Source organism: Antechinus flavipes, chromosome 2 (assembly GCF_016432865.1).
Source record: "Antechinus flavipes isolate AdamAnt ecotype Samford, QLD, Australia chromosome 2, AdamAnt_v2, whole genome shotgun sequence".
Taxonomy (NCBI): Eukaryota; Metazoa; Chordata; class Mammalia; order Dasyuromorphia; family Dasyuridae; genus Antechinus; species Antechinus flavipes.
Genome location: NC_067399.1, coordinates 678,919,604 through 678,938,079, shown reverse-complemented (window position 1 = coordinate 678,938,079; position 18,476 = coordinate 678,919,604).

The following is an 18,476-nucleotide window of genomic DNA, read 5'->3' as shown; positions in this document are numbered from 1 at the left end:
TAAAAGTTCTTTGCAAACACTGAGAGTCATGTTATTATTCTGGCCTGGAATGCACTTCCTCCTCAGCACTTCCTCTTGGATTCTGGGCTTCCTTCAAGACTCGGCACAATGTCTCCATCAGACAGGAGGCCCCTCATGGTCCCTCCAGCTGCCACTGCCCTCTCCCTGAACCAATTGGGCACGTACGTGATGGAAACCCATGGGTGCACGTGCTATTTCCCCCTTTAAAATTCAATCTCCTTGAAGGAAGGGGCTGTTTTTGCCTCTCTTTGCAGCCCCAGCACCAAGCAAGGTGAGCACTCAGGAAATGCTTGTTGGTCAATTGATTGATGGCACAGTTTAGCCCAGAAATGTGTCTCTCACCTGTGTGACTACAGAACAAATTACTTGAGCTGGTCCCGGCCAGTTCTAAACTTCTATCGGTCCAGATTCTTCCGGGCACATCAAAGCAACGCCATGTTTTCACTCACGGATTTGAGACTTTCCAGAGAAGAGCAACACCATCGGTCTTCCTCCTTCAGACTGGACGAACCAGCCAAAAAGTAATTAACGGCATGTTCGAGCATGTGAGTCACCACCCCGCTAACATAAGGTCCTTGGTAACCTTAGGAAATGCACTTTCTTAAGTGTTATCTGGTAAATATGTTCATGCATTTCCTGCAAGAGTTGCAAATAAAAAATAATGTCGCAGAAAATGAGAAACAGTTTTCTCGTGTCATTAAATGTCAATGGCTCGAGTATTGAGGAACTTTGGACCCTGGAACAGCCCCAGATTCCATCATGTTCCCATCAGCCAAAAGGACAGAGAGGGCCCGATTTTGACAGTATTATTATTAACCAAACTAATCCAAAAAAGACCCCGGGCCAAATTCCGTTTTCGGAAGACTCCCGTTTCTGTCAATGAGTCTGTTACGACCTTCCATGCCAGGCTCTGCTCACTTCCACACGGCCGGCTTTGGATGGCGTCCCATCTGGCTCTGATGGTGTCTGCCACCCAGAGCTAACTTAGAGGGTCAGCAAAAACTTCCCTCTGTAGCCTCATAGCCCACCTGAAAACCCTCTGATGCCGTGTTTCTGGAGAAAAGGTATGTAGAGTCACAATTATTCTCGCCAATAAAGACTCAAAAAAAGTCCTGTGATTGACATGCTGTAAAAAAATCAAGGCTCTTGGTTCCAAAGACCTAGCTTCCCTCAGCCCCCACCCTGCTGAGACACCTAACCTCACACTTGGTTAAGTGGGATGGGATAAGAATAGGGGTGGTAGAAGCTGAGGAAAGTTCTCAATCTTTTTTTGGCTTAAAAATGGAACAGCGAGACAGATCAGAAATGTTGCTGATTGCGATCACCTATTAGGGATTTTCTGTTTTGAGGGAAGAGCTGAGAAATAAATTCTATTGTCCACTTCATCCTGTGGCTCTCTTCAGTTGGCTCCCCTATGATAGACAATGACATGATCAGAAGCCCCAGTCTATCCCTCAACTTCCATACGGGTGCAGAAGGGGAGAGGGGAGGGCACGTAGGTAACACCTCCCCTACCCCCCGTGACTGGCGGGAAAAGACTGGCGGGAATTGACCCCATATCGGACATGTCAACATGCTCGTTCTAGATCTAGCTGACCCCACGGCCTGTCCCTTCTCTCCATCACGATCTTATTGGCTATTCATGACCAAGGAGAGGTTATTGTCTTGTGTGCTAAAGAGCCATATACCAGCAGAGAGAATTTTTCAAAATCTTATAAGAAAGAGAAAGATTTTTCCCCCTATTTTTGAAGCAGCATGGGGAGAAGACTCATTAATCATTTTTCTTCTTCTCCCCCTCCTCCCACTTATTTTACAATCAGCATTCTCAGTCCCATCAAAATACAACATTATTTCCAAATAAATGCGTCAGCCCAGCAGGAGCTACTATCTGGAGGTATGTGTGTGTTTTTTCTTAAGCTGAAAATTCCACCATGTTCGAGCGGTACAAAAATTTGGGAGAAGATGTGTCAGAGCTGCCAACTTCTCCCTTCTGCCGTCAATTGTTTTAAAACTGTTTTTTTTCCCAGTTCCTGCCAAGTCGCACATCACGCTGCCTCCCCTAATAAGCACACTTGAGTCATTCAGTGGTGAGCACACCTGTGTCCTGTAAGCTCAGTTGGTGCAAGGTGCTAATGAGGCCAAGGTGTTGGTTTGATGACTCAAATAACTAATTACCTTTTTTTTCCTAGTCAAAGGTCACTGATAATAATCCTAGCCAGGGCCAGTCATTTCACAGATGCAACTAGGGCAGGGTGATTAGAGTTTGCCTCAGGGCACCGAAATATAAGGGGGTTCTAACCTGCAAATCCTTCACCAGTTCGAAATAACTGAATTCAGCACCTAGTTAGCACAAATAATTAGCTAAAATAGGAAGCTACCAGATGAGGTATGGCAACCACACCCCAAATCAGTGCTTGCCCGGGTTGCTCCCCCGTAGCCTTTTCTCTAGTTTGATGGTGCATTTATTGATGCTCTAGGCACAAAAAGAGAGGGTCACAGCTCTGCCACTGGTCACTAGGGATCTGGGAAGGATCATGGGGATGATTTAAGGCAAATCAGTCATCATCGGTCCTCTTCCCCATCCTCCAATATACACACACACACACACACACACACACACACACACACACACACGACAAATAAAAGAACCCATGTATTGGGACCCGGTCATCTTCTTATACTCCAGTAGTAAAGGAGGAAGCAACAGCTGTTGAATTCAAGTGAAAGGGACCCCAAACAAATGCGACAACAAGAACAGTTCCATTGAAGGTGCAAAATCTGCTTTTCACCCAACTTTAATCTTATTTTTCCCCCAGGCATATACTCAAGAAGCCCTAAATTTATTTATTTTTTACCATTAATATTCTCCCCTCGATGTAGCGGGAGCAAGCGAATGCAAAGGCAGAATGGACTTAACAGGAGAATTCATTTTCCGGCAGTACCTGGGCTGTTTTAAATTAGAGAGTCCCCGGCATGGGGAGGCAGCGGGATTTTAATCATTCCAATGTGTCCAGCGCAGGAGATGAACTCAAAAGGTGAATATTAAAAGTAGTTGTGGAATTCAGTCATTTCACGAATGAACACATAATAGCCAAAGGCAAAACCGGAAGGCAACTTCACTTCCAATCACTGTTTCCATTTTATTGAAACCAGATTGGAATTCCTGGAAAGAAGCCGACATATCACATCTTTAATACTAATTTTCATATACTCCAGTAAAACTGTCAGGGCAAATCAGTTGTTGAAGAAAGCTTCCTGTGTAATTCACAGATGGGCCTCTTCCTCCTTCTCCTCCTCCTCCTCCTCCTTTTTTCCTTCTCTTTCTTTTCTTCCATTTCCTCCTCCCCCAGCCATCAGTGAGCCCTAAAACCAAAATGTGGTTTTGATCACTGGCTGAGCTCCTCTACCCTGCCCACATTTTCATGGGCTCTAATTTGTTGTTTCACATTGGCCTTCTGACACCGGTCCGCCCTGCTGTGCCAAGGACTGTGATCCCCACACACACAGCTAGGATGGTGGAGGGTCTCCACTCATGGGCCTTCTCAGGAGGGATTAGATTTCGGATCTCTGCCTGGGAAAGGAGTGTGCAGGGTAGAACTTCCTCCCCAAGGCTTTTCCCTTTGGAATGTTAAGGAATGATGGAGATGTGGGTCACTTTTTGTGGCCACAGAAAGAGTCCTAGATGTGGTAACATGTGGCCAAATGATAGAGTGAAAGAGAGAGAGAGAGAGAAAGAGAGAGAGAGAGAGAATGAGTGAATGTGTGTGTGTATGTAAGTAATGTAGAACTCTACTCCCTTGACCCAGAAACTGATAGAAGCAAGCTTGAGTTCAAAAGTAACAGTGATTAGAATGATTTCTTCCTTTCCCTTTTGGTTTTCCCAAGACCTTGACCATGCTCCATCCTGCCAGATTCATTCTATGAAAGCATTTGTGTAGATGAAAAGCAGCACTCTCTGTCCTGTCTAGGTGTGTTTGATGGTAAACGGATGCAATCGAATCCTACTGGAACTTAAGACACAGTAAATAGGATGGTTTCAGAAATGCCTTCAAGGGCTTCTTGAACTGATACACACCAAATCATGAAGAGCCAAGGGAATATTTAGTACAATAGCAGCATTGTAAATGCAAGCAACTTTGAAAATCTTAGAACTCTGATTAATAAATGACTAACTTAGAAGACCCCAATGAAGCATCGTATTCGCCTCTTGTCAGAGAGGTGATGGACTTAAGGTACAGAATAGATTATTTGGATGTGGCTAATGTAGGCCAATTTGCCTTGCTTCATCATGCATATTTGATGTGATAATTTTTTCCCAATGAAAGTGGAAGAGATGGGAGAAAGAAAATTAATGCTTCTTAATTGAAAAAAAAATAAATTTAGTTAAAAAGAAAGCAAGTTCTAGGGGAGGGGTGAAAGTAAAACAAAGAGAAAATATTTACTGATCAAAAAAAAAAGTAGCAGTGAGTGATATACAAATTCAGTCTGATACAATGCTCCATCTTAATTTCAGAGAACTGATGTGTAAATATAGTCCCTTCCTCTCAATAGAGAGACTGAGGACGGGTAACAGATCATTTGTTGGCAGACATGGTTAATATGTTGGTTTATTTTTGCTTAACTATTTCTCCTTATTTCGAATCTTTGGAGTTAGGGAAGAGACAGTGACAAAAATAAAAAGTTCCAATATATTTATTTGTCTCTTTTCTCAGGTACATATATTTTGAGCATCCTCAAATTAATATCAGGCTCCTAAAGAAGCCTGATGAGTGACTTTTGAAGATCTGGGTGCATTTCTTTAAGGGACTACTCTCAAAGGTCTCCTGAAAGACGCTGAAGCGGAACAAGATCGTCAGGAAAGCCATAGGGATGAAAAAAAGGAAGAAGAGGATGGTCCATCAGGATCCTGGAGCCGGCTGGCTTCCTTGACCATATTAATCCCCATTTTGAACCTCAGCACTCAGTCCTGTATCCAGAGGGACTGCATTCCTTCACAGCTATGTTTTTGAGAGCCCAAAAAAGCTCTGTGATTATACAATATGAAACATACAATCCAAAATAATCATTCAAAACCATGTATTGAATCTATGAATCCTGGAAGAAACTGTCAAGAATTAAGCATCAAAACATCAAGCTCCTGGACAGACCCTGCCATGGACTTATATGTATCCTTAGACAATCCCTTGATCTGACTGTGCCTTGGTTTCCCCTTTGTGAAGTCAATCACATGTGACTGTGTGAGGAGAGAAAATGTTATACATTGGATTGTCGCTCAAGGGTTGAAGCCTATTTCTATGCAAAGAAAATGCAGTTGGGTGTAATTTGGGCTCTCAAACTATCCTCCAGGTTGATAACTGCTTTACTTTGAGGATCTCTCAATATATTTGGGTGTAGCCCTTCCTGACATTGAGAAACTGACTTCATGGGTATCATTGGTTCCTTGTCTCAGGTCCATCTTCCTTCTGGGCTGGGCTCCACGGACTGTGGCAGAACTAAACAGTGTCTTTCAGTACCTGGAACAGTGTCTTGAACATAGCAGGCACTCAGTGTTCATGGTCATTGTTCCCAAAGGGGAATTCTAAAAAAGTGCCCAGTAGAGATAGGTAGTTAGCACAGTGGATTTGTGGCTGGTCCTGGAGTCAAGATCTAAGTTCAAATCTGGCCTCAGACACTTACCAGTTGGGTGACCTCCACAATCTCTGTCTGCCTCAGTTTTCGCAGTGTTAAAGATGGGTAACATTAGCACTTGCCTCCCAAGGCTGTTGTGAGGCAGTCAGTGCTCTATAAATGCTAAGTCCTTTCAATTATGTACATAATGCATCTATGCACTAATATACATATAGACCACCCAGAGGTTAAGAGACCAAGCAGTTACTATGGCTAAAGCTTCCTAAATTAAAAGCTTACTATGGCTAATGAAGAATTTGTCAAGACTGATTTTTATTACCAATAACAAATGCCAACTGGAATTTTAATTCTGATGTGCCTAACTTTGGCAAACATTAATCTTTAAAAGTCTGTATAGCTTTCTTGCTGTAGGATCATTCATTTTAGGCAAAGATAAGCTGGTAAATGTTTAACAATCAGCTCTTCAGTTTGGAAAATGTATCGAGAATACAAGTGTAAGTTAAATCTGTATTATTAGAATTTTCCACATTACATTTCTAAGTTTACACAGTTAAGAAAACAATACATCAAGCCCCGAAATGTAGTTTGTTGACTTCAAGAAATAAATACTTATATTCAATATTTAACATCTGGCTTTCTTGAGAGGATGAAGGGCTTCTTTAGAGGAGGAGACTTTACTGCATCCAAATCCAGAAGCTTTTCCAGTCGACCTTGTAGGAATGAATTTGCTATATAGCATCTTAAATCTTAAAACAAATCAAAGATTTTCCAGTTCTTTCACTAGAATCGAGAGCTTCCAGGCATGGGAAGGTGGAGCTTGAGGAGGGTGAATGAGTGAAGGAATGGATGTGAAACAGAAGGCAGCAGTCAGATGGGAAGGGGCAGTGGATTAGACATGACACTCAGTCCATTGGGCTCCAAGGATATGAGAAAGAGAAAGAGAGAAAGAGAGAGAGAGAGAGAGAGAGAGACAAGCAGAGAGACAGAGAATGTACAATAATGACTCAAGCTCTAAGTTTTTATTAGACTTAATGGTTTGAGAGTTAAATATTAGAATGGAATCAGTGTTTTGTTCTTATCTTTTAACTTCACTTCAATCTGAACAGTATTAGATGCTGACTACTGTGTCTGAGCGTTGGGCATCTTTTCTTTGTATTCTTAGGGCAGGTACACAGAAGGTACTACATAAATGTTTATTGACTGACATCCAAGAACAACAATGAAGACAATCTCTGCCCCTCAAGAAGCTGACAATCCAACAGAAGCTTTCAGACTATGTCTTGATTTATGTCTAACTGCACCAATGCCGGCTGCCTTAGAAACTCAGAGAGAAGAGGGGAGGGGAGGGGGAAACAGGAGAGAGGAAGAAAAGGGAATGAAAAGGATAAACAAGGAATGAAAAGAGAGAAGAAAATAAAAAAGGGAAAGAAAATAAATGGAAAAATACGATAGTGAAAAAAGAGAAAAAGGAAGAGAGATGCAGAGACAGACAGATACAGACACAGACACTGACACACAGACTGTAGTAGAGAGAGACAGAAACAGCAAAAGACAGAGAGAAAGAGGCTAGTCTTCTTTTTATTATAATAGTAATTTTTTATTTACAAGATCTATGCGTGGGTAATTTGTCAGCACTGACAATTGTGAGGCTGTTACTCTTTAGACTCCATCACTGGTCCAGAGAGAGCCCGCAAGGTCTTTCCTGCAGAACCAGGCTTGGCCCTTAAGGAAGCTCTCCCTCTCTTTAGTTCTCTGCTTCCTAAACTAGTTGAGGCAACAAGATTTTCCAACCAGGGAGAAAAGCGTTTCTGACGAGGGTCCGAGGCAAGAGAAGCGGCTTCCTCCCGGCCGCTCCCGCCGCTCGGGGCCCTCCCGTCTCACACTCCCCGGCAGCTCGGAGGGGGCACAGCTGACCGAGTTCTCTTGGTTGTGAGAGTCCTTGACTTCGTCCGGACAAGGGGGCTCCGAACCAAGGGGCCGAAACGGTGCAAAACCCAGAGGGGAGTCGGAGAGTAAGAGGCGGCTGCCCCGGAAGTGAGCCGGGCCCCCGGAGCCCCTCAGGAGCCAGGCTTCCGAAGCGCGCCAGACCGGCCAGACTACAGCTTGCGAACAAAGTGATGGGACAATTAATATTTCATGGTCCTATCTTAATTGCCAAAAAAAAGTTAATTTCCGAAGCAAAGTTGTTGTTTTTTTCCGTCGTTATTTTTAAACCCTGAACATAATGACTGAATGCCTAATATGAAATGAATAAATTTTTAAAAGGCTTTCTTTGAAAAAAGATTCAAAGCTCAACTTGAGAGGAGGACCGCAGGGAAGCGGCGGATCTTCCACCGGCGGCCGGCTGGCAGCGCGGCGCTCTGCGCGCTGCCAACACCGCACTCTGACAGAGCAAGTGTTGCATGAGATGTGAAGAATGATTGTGGCCTGCTGGAAAACCCTGGAGCAGGTGTTCCTCATCCTCATTTGCAATGGAGCATGGCCCCTGGCTCAGTGAGCTGGAGCCAACGGGCTGGCAGGACCCGTCATGTACCTGCGTGCTGAGATGCACTAATGATAATGGATGCGGGCCTATTAGCCAGCCCATTTGTAATGGCACACAACACTGATTGCTCGGGGAGTGAGTCAGCGGCTTTCCAACGGGGCACGGGGGATGCCGGGAACCCAGGATCCCCGGTGCGGGCCACAAGCCTCCCCGGCTGCCCGCGCGGCCGTCTTCACTTAACAGGACAAATGGAGGCCCGGGCGGCCCAGCTTTGGAGCTTGGAGAAGGCGCTTGGACGGGGAGGCGCGGGACGGGCCGTTTGGCCGCCGGGCGTCCGCGGCATTCACCGAAGGCTTCCTGAACCTGGAAAATCCTTGGGCCAAGGGCGTCCTCCTCAAGCCCCGCCCGAGGTCCCGGTCAGGGGTCCCGCAGGCAGGTGTTTACGGGGCGGGAGCGACCCCCGATGGCTACGGCATCTCCTGAAGCCGCCGCCGTGGCTCAAAGCAGTGGGAGGAGGTGGGAGAGGCCGGAGGTGGCCAGGGCCGGAACCTGCGGCCGCCACCAGGGTCTGGAGGGTCACGGACCCCCCTGCAGCGGGGGAGAGGAGGGAGTCCCGGAGCCGGAGGGTCTCTTGGCCCAGTTGTTCGCGCCCCAAAGTGCTTTTTTCACTCGCGTACATCTTGTTCACTCTGTGCAGCTCGAGGCCCGAGCCCCTTTCCTTCCTGTCCCCAGCGCCCGCACATAGTCCGACACACAGTGGGCGCTTTTTAAGCGCTTGTTGGATCGGATCGAACTGGGACGCAGGGAGTGGAATAGGTACAAATTGTCGGGGTGGCCGCAAGAGTTGGGCGTGGCCGTGGAAGCGTATTATGGAAAAGAGAGGGAGTGATGGAGGGGGGTCTCAGAGGGCCTCCTTTGGGCTTAATGTCAGGGAAAGCAGTTCATATAATAATCGGTAGTAGTTCTTGTAATAATGAGAAAATAATCATTCCAGTGATAGGAGCGCCCACCTTCTCCTCCGCAGGCTCCCGTTCTCCGGATTTTCCAGCCAAGGCCTCACGGCGCTTGCTGGGTGGGCTGTCACGGAGGGGCCTCCTCAAGCGGACGGCCTCGGAGCCGGCCCCTGGCGCCGCCGGGGTCTCGGTGGGAAGGAAAAGGGCCGACCCCGTTTTACGGACGTGTTGACGGGAGGGAGCCCCAGAGAAGGAGCCGCGTTCCCAAGGAAGGTGCTCAGAGGAACAAGCGCTTAACCTCAGCGAGGGCCGGTGCGGGGGCGGCCGGGGAGGCTCCTCAGGGGAGGGGTGAGCCACACGGGGGGAGGTGGAACAGCCCCAAGCAGGCGGGCGCTCGGTGCCGGGCTTGGCAGCAGGCGGGTGTCTGGCAGCCGGGCGCCGGGTGGCACCGGGGTAAGCTGGCAGGCAGCGATGGACACGGTCCAGTCAGGCAGCCAAGCAGCGTCGAAGAGGGCGGTCTAGCAGCAGGTGGGGAGGGACCGGGCTTCTTTGGGGACGGCTGTGCTCCCTGAAAACACAGGGAAGAGCGAGAAGCGACTGCTGTCCCAGCAGACTCGGGGACAGAACGCGTGCAAAACAAGCAGGGGGAGGACCCGGATCCTCAGGCTGGGCTCTTCGGCAGAGCTGCCCAGACAAGGACTTGGCCAACTGATCTCTGAACCCAAAGCCCAGAAAATCTGCTCCAGCTTCCGGTCCGGAGCCCCCTTCTCCACACGGAATTTAGAATCTGGTGGATTTAGAACGCTGCCGCCCCGTTTTACAGAAGGGAAAGTCGAGGTGGCCCCGGTCTGTTGGACACGTAGCCGGTGCTGGCCGTTCTTCAGCCAGAGGCAGGATCACATCCAGGCAGAATACCGGGAACGTAGGGGAATGGGCCTGAGCAGGAGGGGCCGGCACTCAGCGCAGCCCCGGCTCTGGCCCTGAAGCCTCTGCACCCAGAGACCACCAGGGAGGTGGGCTGATCCAGCTTTCCAGGCCTGTCTCCCCCTCCCCCCAAGCACAGAGGGCACAGGAGCATTTGCCCTAAGATGTCATGGCTGAGGAGGGGAAAGTGACGGCAATTACTTCCCGGAGCAGCTAGGACCCACAAAGTTTTACTGTTTGGGGGGAGGGGGTCCTTTTTTAACCATTTAATTAACAAACATAATTACTTAAATTTACCTAATTACCTAATTACTTAAATGACCAGTTTCTGCCGGGCCCCTATGCAGCAAATGCCCTGGCCATAACCTCTGGCCTGTTCCCTAGGGTGTCTGTCCAGGAACTGAGGGCACACTCAGGAGACTTGCCCCGGTGCGGTCCACAGTCCTGTGCCAAAGGGTAGGAAAAAGTGGGACCAGCAGCAAGAGCCGGATTCCAGTTCCACTGGACCCTGTTTAACACGGGGAGGAGGCTTCCTAAGAACAAATGTAACCAGGGCACTCGGGCCTTCTAAATCAGGTTACTTACATGTGTCAGATACTTGTCTAGGAGACCAACATTCAGGCTCTACAAAGTTCTGGGGTAATAATTTTTTTGTTTGTTTTTGTTTTTATTTGTTTGCTTTTAAATTGGTCGACAACAATCAGCAAGTATTTATTATGGACCATCTATATAACAGGCACTGTAGTAAGCGATGGGAATATAGAGATTACACTGAAAACTCCCTGCCCTCAAGAAGCTTATGTTCTCTTCACCCAGGAAGGGAAGACAGAAATGTGGCACCAGAACACGTCAGAGCTGGAGGGGCCAAGGGCGTGTCTAGTGGTGAGCTGGCCAAGGTAGATCGTGGGACAGGCGACTTGGTTTGCCCGAGCCCAGTTAGGACTCTATCCAGTGAGTCATTCTGGGAAAAGTCGTTTTTTACTTAAATGAGAAATAGGGGTCAAGCCTTGCAATATAGTCTGTTGTCATCAACTTGGGTTGAGAGCCCAATCATGAGTTTCATTTACTTTCAAGCATTTTTTTTATATATAAAACAATCCCCCAAGGCATTTGTGAGTGCTACAAGTGAGGGGGAGCTCCTTAAAGGTGGAGACTGAAAGATTTTCATTTCCTTCAAAAGAAAGGAAGAAAGAAATAGATAAGCATTTGTTTTCTTGCCCCTGACCTTCTTACTGTTAAGAAAATAAAAACAAATAAACAAATCCTTCTAAGAAATATGTACTGACCTAGAAAACAAATCCCCACATCAGCCATGTCCAAAAATATATATGTCTCTCTGCATCCTGAATGCAGCACCTCCCTGTCAGAAGGTGGGGAGAACTACATTTTTCTGTTTTGTAGCTCTGGTAGTACCCATAGTGGCAGTTAATCAATGGGTCCTGTATTCCTCCAAATCATGTTTCATTTTTTTAAAAGCTCAGTGAATCAAAAAAACAATCCAAACTTTCCAAATAGCAAAATTCAAGATTTTATAGGAAAAAATTCACCCATGAACTTTTCTTTTTCTTTTTTTTATAATAATCAATGTTGCTGTATTTTATTCTTAATATTATTCTTAATCCACATCTGGAAGACACCCCCACACACACTTTCACTTAAGACTCTTTATCACAAATAATACTAGCTAAACACAAACAGTAATGGGGACCTCCTCCAATGATGTATGTAACTAACACTTTACCCTGGGGAATCCCCACTTTCTTACACTTAGCAGAGAAGGGAAGTTGGCTTATTATTTGTTCTCCAGGACAGAGCATGTGAGACGATTGGGTCTATTAAGCCATCACCATTATCGCTTGTATATCGCTCTTTTGGATGTAGTAATACAGAGAAATCCCCCCATATTTCTCCAAATTTGTCATTCTTATTACATACAAACATCTTCTGGCTTTTATGTACTATCATTTTTTCTTCATTCATCAGTGGATGGGCCCTGACTTTGTTTCCAGTTCTTTGCCATCGCCCAGAGTCCTACAAGGAATACTCAGTCTCGGTCTTTGACCTCCCTTGTCGATGAATGATCTCCACCACGTCCAGTGATGTGGCCATTGCCCTTGCAGGATTCCAAATGGCTGCCCCCAGGACGAGGAACACTGGGTGATTCTGCTTCATATTCACAAGCCCACCTACCTCCCTTTTCGGTAGCAAGCTCACAATTCCCCAACGATGGAACCTCTAGGCTGAGGGATGGAACGGGTCAGGGGGAGGACGAATTCTGAAACAGCACCAAAAGGTCTCTAACACACAATGAAAGTCAGTTCAAGAAAATCCTATTTGTGCCCATTTTTTGTGTGGACCTCCCCACCTTTTGTGATTGCCATCAGTCAAGTCCATGGGAGTCTGAACAAGTCACCCACGACACATCCTTCTTGCTAACAAGTCGTGAATGATTTGACTGGATTTCCTTCTTTCTTATCTCCTCTCCGCATCTTCCCCATCTCCAAATCCTCCGGCTGGCTTTCCTCTGCATTTCTGCCCTCTCTTCCGGCCGTCATCTCCTCATGATCAACAGGCGTAGACTTGCTCCATATGTATTGTACAGTATATTTCAAAGGAATTTTTCTGCCATGCCTAGTATATCAATACTCAATGTGGGAGTAATTTAACTTCTTAATTTATAGCAGAGGTAACAGCATTTTCAAACTGGCCATAAAATATTCCCTTACCCTTCTAATCTGGGATCTCAATGTTCTATATTGGGAATTCTATGAATAATAGGGAAGTGAGGGATATTTTATGTAGTATCTCTAAGGGAACAATGTGATTGCAATAAAAGTTTGGTGACACGGGAAATGAGAGTGGTGAAGTTTAAAGTCGAAAGAAAGAAAAAAGAAATAGAGAAAGAAAGAAAAAGAAAGAGAAAGGAAGGAAGGGAGAGAGAGAAAGGAAAGAGGAAAGAAAAAAAGAAAGATGAAGGAAGGAAAGAACAGAAAGAAAGAAAGAAAGGGAGGGAGGGAGAAAGGAAAGGAAAGAAGGAAGGAAAGAAAGAAAAGCAAAACCCCAATACTTTTGCACCCTTATTTGCCCCACCAGCAGACTCATGAAGGCACTCTACACAGGCAAAATAAATATCATCTGAGTCGCTGCTGAAAGCAGAGTATAATTAAGGAGGTGTCTACATGGGCTCTGCAAGAAGCTCCTTCCAGGGTTGAAATGTTTCCACGGTTCACTCTAAAATGCACAATGAGACCCAGGCATATCTTGGCATGTGTCATCCTGAAGTTCCTGTCAGCTGGATTGCTCCAGTATCCCTCCAGGTGTGCACGCGAGGCCCGATTCCCTGGCAGGGAGCTGACTGATTGAGGAGGGGAATTCAGTCTCTGTAAAACTTGATCCGTTCTGACTACCAGGACGGCCCTGCCCCTTTGTCACGGAGGCCGCTCTATCGGGGGGTTTATGATCGGGGTGGATTTTATCACCTGACTCCTACCCTGTAACAACATGTGCTAACATTTATGTTTCACTGGGGGGGTGGAGAGAGGAAAGGCAGAAATGTCATAAACACGCGTGCAGAATTTAAATGAGTCCATTTTCCGGGACCTTTTCAGACACCTCCATGCTGATGGAAATACCAGAGCCCTCACAAAGACAGCACCTCTCTGGGAGGCAGCTCTCTACGAGCTCCCCTCGCACACACATCTTCACCCTCCTGCCCACATCCCACTGAGGCTCAGGGGTCAGGCCATAAGCTTCTCCCTCCCCCCTCAACAGTATATCACCCCTACTCTTCTGGGGTTTGTCCTACCCGGGCCTGCCTGCAGGGACAGATGCTCTTTTTGGACGTGTCCCTTATTTATTCTCCTGCATTATCCTTCCCCCCATCACAGGCTCATAGACAAAGGAGAAAAAGGTTGTAGTAAAAGCTCACAAGTGGATTATAGTCCAAAATTTGCAGTCTCAGTTCATCCATATAACAACTCCATGAATGGGGTACATCATTACACCCATTTTACAGAATGAAAATTAAGACTGATTGAAGTAGCATGCCTTACCCAGAGACATACACATAACATTTGGGGCAAAATATTAGAATTCCACTATTATTATTATTATTATTACTAGTCCATTTTCTCTCCCATCTAATTCCTTACTACTCTGTACAATGAGAGAATTTGATGCATTATCATCTGAGGTTTTTTTCCACCCCTGAACAGCTTTAGAGCTGGAAGTGACTCAGTCAGAAGCCACCCAATTCAACACCCACATTTTACAGAGGAAGAAGGGAAAATGGGACCCGATGTCACACAGGTTAGTGCTGAAGATTTCTTGCCGGGACTCTGGGGAAATGAGCCACACGTGCACAAAGGCTTTGGCCCTTTTATTTGCCGTGCTAGAGGCCAGGCCAGGGGTGGAATCTAGGGGACAGGGTGAGAAGATGACACCTCTAAAATCAGAGCAGCCCCTGGCTCCCCCCTTCCCAAGGGGGCCTGGACCAACAGGCCCAAAGCCAGATGGGAAAAAGGCAAGGAGAAAAACTCGCAGAGAGGCTGTCCTTCATCTGTCCTCCGGCCTTGGCCCACCACTAGCACCACACCCCAACTCTGCTGGGACCTCTATTCTCTACAATCTGTGTCTCCTGGTAGCCCCTCTATAGCCCTTGAGCAAAACACTGCAAAACAATGACTGCGTTGACCCTGGGCCAGTCACTTAGCCCTATTTGCCTCAGTTGCTTTATCTGTAAAATGAATTGGACAAGGAAATGGCAAACCACTCCCGTATCTTTGCCAAGAAAATCTCAAATGGAGTCATGGAGATTCAGACATGACTGAATAGCAGCAACAAATCTCAACTCCTTTAACTGGGTATTTGGTATTACGGAGGGGCATCTGGAAGTCAAGAAGGAAATGAAGACAAGACCTTCATTTAGGAACCTAGAATGGAACCTGAGGAAGCTGAAGAGATTATCAAGAAAAAATCCTTGGGAAGAGAAAAGAAAAGAATCCAAGTAAGAACTCAGTACACGTACTATGACGGGCCAAATTTGGATGGGAATCCAACGAAGAAACTGAGGAAGACCAGTCAGACAGCAATGCCCTGCGCAAGCTGCCCACAACACAGACCAATCCCTCTTCCTATTCAGAGTCCAACTAAGCAGTGCATTCCCCCAAAATGTTCCATTTTTTTGGTTGAAGGTTTTTTCCCCTTTTCCTTTCTTTTTTGCTAGTTCTCAGGTCATTTGTAGAATTGAAATTATTAGCAGATTCTCATCTCAATGAATGATCTCAGTCCAAATTTAATGGGCATTTCATTCCACTCTAATCACAGAGATTACTGAAGTTCAAATTGGAAGCAAAACATGGCTTGAAACTCTTATTACAGACCTGTCTATGTCAACAGACCAGGCAGAAAGTTTTTTTTTTAATAGCCTAGTATTTAATTGAGACAGAGTAGCAAAACAGAGATGGGACCCCTCAGTATTTTCATTTAAATGCCTCCCTCACGTACAGATATGAAAATTAGTCTTCTACTAGTGTGCCCCAGTGGAGAAGGGAACAAACCTCTAGAAATTACATTTTCCAGTGAAGATGGGCTTTGGTACCATGGGGTTCGAGGCCTTCCTGTGTCTTTCATCTGCTCAAGCTCCAATCAGTGCTTCTGGTTGGGGAAACTAAAGAGGGAAGTCATTTAAGGAAGTGAAAAGGCAAGATCACTACTAAATGGAGCTTAGAGTTAAAGGATGTAATTGGCTCTACAAGGTGGAGGTGAGCTTTGAAACTACTGGCCAGTGGCCAGTGCTAACTTGCTGCTGTCTGCTGACATTCTATCCATCCTATTGCATTTCAAAAAGTATCATCCCCTTTCTTAGAATGGGACTACCTGGTCCAACATGTTTTTCTCCCTCCTTCTCTTTCTTTCTTTCTTTCTCTTCCCTCCTTGCTTCCTTTCTTCCTTCATTTTTCTTTCTTTCTCTTTCTTCTTTGTTTTTTTGTTTTGTTTTGTTTTTATTATTATAGCTTTTTATTTACAAGTTACGTGCATGGGTAATTTTTCAACATTGACAATTGCAAATCCTTTTGTTCCAACTTTTCCCCTCCTTCTCCCCATCCCCTCCTCAAGATGGCAGGTTGACCAATACATGTTAAATATGTTAAAGTATAAGTTAAATACAATATACGTATACATGTCCAAACAGTTATTTTGTTGTATAAAAAAAGTCAGACTTTGAAATATTGTACTATTAGTCTGTGAAAGAAATCAAAAATGCAGGCGGACAAAAATAGAGGGATTGGGAATTCTATGTAGTGGTTCATAGTCACCTCCCAGAGTTCTTTCTTTGGGTGTAGCTGGTTCAATTCATTCCTGCTCTATTGGCACTGATTTGGTTCATCTCATTGTTGAAGAGGGCCACTCCATCAGAACTGATCATCATATAGTATTGTTGTTGAAGTATATAATGATCTTGTCACTGGACTAATTGTTAACTGTCATTTCCATTTTTTACCTCATGCTTTTTTTATTGGATGTAGTAATTGCTGTACACCATTCAAATTTACTTAGAAATAAAAGACAATCACAAAAAATATTAAACAATAGCTCCTCAATGGTTATATATTTAATCAGCCTCAGAACCTTGTCAGAGCTGCCACCCACACCCTGCTCCCTAGAAGATTCCCAGATCTTACTTTTAGCTTACTTAATGCTATTATTACCCCCATATTATGGATGAGGAAACTGAGATACAGGAAGTAAATGACTTGTCCAGAGTCACACAGTTGGTAAGTATTTGAGGTCCCATTTGAACTCAGGCCTTTCGGACTCAGGTCCAGCACTTTGTGCACTGAGGCACCTCTCATCTGAGTTTCACCAGTTTCTAAATGGCAAAATAATATAGATTTGTAAAGCTACTGTATTCTTGCTGTGTCAAATAAAAATAAAGGAAAATAAATGTTGACCCCAAAATTTATTCATCCACCAGGAAGAATAAAGAAAGGCTATGATTCCAAAGGAAGGAAATAGTGTCAATATAAACTTCATCCCTACCTGCTACATAAGGGATGTGTGTTTGATGATCCACATGTAAGGAACGCAATGGGCAATTCTTTGGTGTAATGTCCTGGACATGGATGAAATGATGACCCAGTTGGTCAAGAGAAAGGGCAGCAAAAGTATGTTACCCACAGGCGACTGGCTCTATATGTTCTCATTCAAATAAGAGCCTCTTGAGGACAATGGATGATTTTGCCTAGCTTTGAGTTTTCTTCATTCAGAACAGTCCTTACAGCTAGTAAGAACTCAATAAAATGTTTGTTGACTTGAGAAAGTCATTGCCTTCTCATCTATAAATCGTGTGTCTTGGGCCACATGACTTCTGAGGTCCCTTGTGGCTCCAAATGCCAAAAATAAGAGTGAAAAGTCACCAGGGATGGGTAAGGCAAAGACAGAAAATTATTAATGACTTAGTGGAACCAATATGTCTGAGACAAGATGAGGATGACATGGAAAAATGCTGTTTAAAATTGCTTCCTTCCTTTTAAAAGAGAACCATCTGTGGGATATTCACCTTGGGAAGGGGGCAACAGTTGAGCTGGGGGTAGTCTGCAAGTTTCTTTTAAAATCATAGAAATGCCTTTATTCCCCATACAGGAATGTTACCAGTCAAAGGAGCCAGGAGGACTGGGAGAGATGCCCGACGAACCACTGGAGCAAGAGACCTCATCTGCTGCTTCAGTGCCAGTCCAAGGGGCGGCATCTTTTTGGTCTGCCCAAGGGAAAGTGTGTGTGTGCTTCTACTGTGGCAGCAGAGGAGCCCTGTGAGTGCAAACACAATCAAGCAAGAAAAAACAGGGGGGATCAATCTATAGTCCTTCTTGGGGGAGGGAGAAGGAGGCCCGAGATGCTCAGACTTGGGCAATGGGAAGTAGGGAAAGCAGGGGCTAGAATGAGCACCTGGAGACTCCTGCACCGAGAGCAGAGCATGGGGAAACATGAGCCCAATCACTAGGAGAGGCTTTGGCTTGTCAGCCTAAAAGCCTGTGTGTGCTAAGCTGGTCAGCTGGAAGCACATCTGCTAATAGCCACTAAAGAGAAAAGTGCTGTACAGAAGTAGCTGGAGCTCTCTTTTCCTGCCCGAGGGAGGGAGAGTGGGACAGAGACCCAGCCCAGTGGAAGGGAAAGGGATGGAACATGGAGAAACTCTACAAATGGGAAACAAAGCAGTCCCTTAGTAACTGGTCCTTACAAGATACTCTTATCTGGGAAAAGTTCCATTCTCTCTGAGAAATGTCCTGTCCCAGGAACATGAATTGGGGGGACTTCCCAACTATCCCGGAGCAGGATACTGCTGCAGAGGAGTCTTACATGCAGTAACCGAGGCCACTTCCAGGCTGGGGATGTGCCAGATGTGGATATGAAAGCAAAATGGCTAACTACAGTCAACAAGTAAAGGTTTGGGATTAGCCACGGTG